This window comes from Bubalus kerabau, chromosome 1 (genome assembly GCF_029407905.1).
Source record: "Bubalus kerabau isolate K-KA32 ecotype Philippines breed swamp buffalo chromosome 1, PCC_UOA_SB_1v2, whole genome shotgun sequence".
Classification (NCBI taxonomy): domain Eukaryota; kingdom Metazoa; phylum Chordata; class Mammalia; order Artiodactyla; family Bovidae; genus Bubalus; species Bubalus kerabau.
Window position 1 is genome coordinate 270,444,829 of NC_073624.1, and position 3,764 is coordinate 270,448,592.

The 3,764-nt window shown below is 44.6% G+C and overlaps 1 non-coding gene across 1 annotated transcript; it reads right to left on the bottom strand.

Moving 5' to 3' along the window:
* Positions 1-532: 532 nt before the first annotated feature.
* On the bottom strand, positions 533-604 carry TRNAW-CCA (transfer RNA tryptophan (anticodon CCA)). Its single transcript has one exon. It is a non-coding gene; the product is annotated as a tRNA-Trp (tRNA).
* Positions 605-3,764: the final 3,160 nt, after the last annotated feature.

A 3,764-nucleotide genomic window follows, 5' to 3' on the forward strand; every position in this document is an offset into this window, starting at 1 on the left:
AGCCCACCAGGCTCCCCTGTCCCTGGGATTCTCCAGGCAAGAACACTGGAGTGGGTTGCCATTTCCTTCTCCAATGCATGAAAGTGAAAAGTGAAAGTGAAGTCGCTCAGTCGTGTCCGACTCTTCATGACCCCATGGACTGCAGCCCACCAGGCTCCTCCATCCATGGGATTTTCCAGGCAAGAGTACTGGAATGGGTTGCCATTGCCTTCTCCAAATACTTCATATTTTCTTCAACTGATTACATAATACATTTATATAAAACAGCAAAGGTTTTCTAAGATCCTTATGCTTTTCGTTCTCTCAAAACTTGCATTCTAGAATCATTTAGCATACCTAAAGTTCATTTTTGTCTTGCATTGCTCTCCTTTAGAGTTAATATAGGTGAAAAAGTGAAAAGTGAAAGTGAAGTCGCTCAGTCATGTCTGACTCTTTGCGACCCCGTGGACTGTAGCCTACCAGGCTCCTCCATCTATGGGATTTTCCAGGCAAGAGTACTGGAGTGGGTTCCCATTTCCTTCTCCAGGGGATCTTCCCCAGCCAGGGATCGAACCCAGGTCTCCTACATTGGAGGCAGACGCTTTACCATCTGAGCCACCAGGGAAGTTAAGATAGGTCAACTCTGTTAATTCCCGTGGCTTGGGAAGACGGGAGGTGGACTGAGTGGAAGACAAGACAAAAGTCAATCCGGAGAGAGACCCAGATTAGGAATTAAAGCGAGAGAGAGAGAAAGCAACGCACACTGCCATCGAAGATTAAGGATACGCCACAGGTGAGGTGAGGTGAAGGCAAAAGAGGACCAGAAAGCCCGTCAGATGGGGACGTGGACCCTGAGGTGGAAACTGGGAATGAAACTCTACAAAGGGGGTCGAGCCCTCTCACCGGTGGAGAAACATCCAGAAGGGGAGCAGGTGCGGGCTAGTGGCCGCCAGGCCTGGGGGAATCCTAGACGCTGCGGCTGGGAGAACAACAGTTGAGGTACCCTTGTTCTAAACAGGAAAACAGCCCAATGTTGCTCCACCCTGCGCTAGGAATGAGTGTCAGCGGGGAGCTTGCAGTCAGATCGCCTTCATTCCAGTCCAGTGTCTGAGACAGAGGAGGAAAGATTTTCTCAAAGCTCAAGGCTTCTAAGCCACCCTCTCAGAGACCTGTGACGCCTCCTTACTCTTCATCACTACAGAATATACTGCAGTCCGGCCTTCATTTTCCTAATGGTATGCGTGCGACTGACTTGCAGCTGAGGCTGCTTTAACTAACTATAGCTACCGACCTCTTGGTTTCCACAGATTACGCTTGTGGTTTCATACCCTTTTGGAGACGAAAATGGCAACCCACTGCAGTATTCTTGCCTGGAGAATCCTGTGGACAGAGGAGCCCGGTGGGCTGCCGTCTCTGGGGTCTCACAGAGTCAGACACGACTGAAGCGACTTAGCAGCAGCAGCAGCAGCAGCTTATACCCTTCTCTCTGCTGGCCCGGGGGTCCTCTGCTGTCACCTGCCGGCAGAAAGCAGTACTGCACCGGGACGCTCCACATTGCTGGTTAGTGCTTAGGTCTTTATGAGATCCTTGGATTTCCAACCAATTATTCCTCACCTTCAAAGCAACTAAATGTGTCACTTTCTATTGATATAATTTGTAGTCATTAATGATGGTCCTTGGCCCTTCAGTGTCCAAAGTTTCCTGATATTCTTATCCTGCCATAGTTATATTTATAGCCATCAAATCCAAAGAATTTAATATGCTATAAGTCCAAAACAGCTTCCTATGTTCTGTATAGGGCCTCCCTGGGGGCTCAGACAGTAAAGAATCTGCCTGCAATGCAGGACACCTGGGTTCAATCCCTGGGTCGGGAAGATCCCCTGGAGAAGGAAATGGCAACCTACTCCAGTATTCTTGCCTGGAGAATCCCATGGATGGAGGAGCCTGGTAGGCTATAGTCCATGCAGCTGCAAAGAGTCGGACACGACTGAGTGACTTCACTTTCTTTTGTTCATGTTCTGTACTCATAACTATAATTAAAGTGAATCTGAAAGAAACCCCCAAATATCTATCCCATATCTTCCAACAGCTCTCTGAATTTATTGGAAAACTGGTATAAATATGCCTGCTATTCTCCCACACCCATGAAGCTTACTGGCTAACAAGAAGGTAATGGGAGCAGAGAATTCCACTAGACCTGACTAGGTCATCTTCATATGAAGCTAAAATATTACTTTTGGGACGGTCGAAGTAGGGTGTTAAAGTTCCAGGAACAACAACAAAATATATATACGTGTAACTCTCTCCCTCTTTTACATGTATTTTGTTGTTGTTGTTCCTGGAACTTTAACAACCTACTTCAATGAACTCCCTCTTTTTCTTTGTGTGCACGTATACATGCATAATACACACAATAAGATATTAAAAGCAGAGCATGCATGGCTGAGGAGGAGAAAATTGCCAGTTGGTCTCGTGCATATACACACCTATCTACTTCTATTCTTTGAAATATGACAGAATCAAGAAGCAGATAGGGGAAAAAATATTGAGGAATTTCCAAATGATTTTAAGTAGTAGAAAAATATTTGAAAACATATATCATATCTGAAAATTAGATAAAAGCATAAAGTAATTTCAAACTTCCACCCTATCAAGACTTCTGAGTCCTCTGGAGTGGTGGGAATATTTAAAAGTAAATTGGTGGAATAGAAAGCCCTGGCCCTGAGGTAAGACATATGTGCAGATGAGTCTAAACGATTAGTTATGTGGCCTTGAGGAGGTACTCTCTCTTTTGGGGATTCATCTATGACAGATCTAGCACAACAGAGCCACATCTTACGTTCCAGTCTAGGCTGAGCTCTCACTGAGACAGATTTCCCTTAAAAAATTTCTCAGTACATATAGGGCACTCTTGTTGTTCAGTCACTTGGTTGTGTCCAACTCTTTGCAACCCCATGGACTGCAGCACACCAGACTTCCCCTGTCCTTCACTATCTCCCAGAGTTTGCTCAAACTCACGTCCATTGAGTCAATGATGCCATCCAACCATCTCATTCTCTGCTGTCCCCTTCTCCTCCTGCCCTCAATGAGTCGTCTCTTTGCATCAAGTGGTCAAAGTATTGGAGCTTCAGCTATAGACCTTATTCCTTTGAATTTGCAAACTTATGTATACGGGAGAAATGGAGAATTGAGCATATAGACCATCTTCCTGAATTGACTTGAGGGAGGTTAGGGAATGTCCCACAGCAAATAAAGCTTGAGCAGATATTCCTAATTCAGTCTCAGGACTTTGGCTCTGAGGACAGTTGCCCAGGCATTACTTCTTTGGCCTCTCCGGTTCCAGTGGAGGGTTCTTAACACACCCGAGAATCTCACTCACTCTTAGTTGAAAACCTCATTTACTCTTGTCAAGAATGGTGGTATCAATATTAGGGAGTATAGAATCTATCAGTCTGATGACAACAGGGAAAAAGAGCCACAGACCCAAAAATATGGAGGCAGAGACTTTGCAACAGGAATTTAGACTGTGTGGAATCTGCCTTTCTACAGGTGCAATACTAATAGAAATGATCATAACTGTACCTTTTCAATTAGGGTAAGAAGAAAATATATTTCAAGTGTCCAACAGTAATAGTTTTCTTTGTACATGGCTTTAAAAAAGGGCTTACTTTTGATTGAAAATATGTCTGTGCCCTCTAAAAGCAAACTACGCTCCAAAGAGAGAAATGGAAGAATATCACAGTTTCATTTTAATCTCTGGCTTTTTGGCCAGTTCCTCTTGGGAA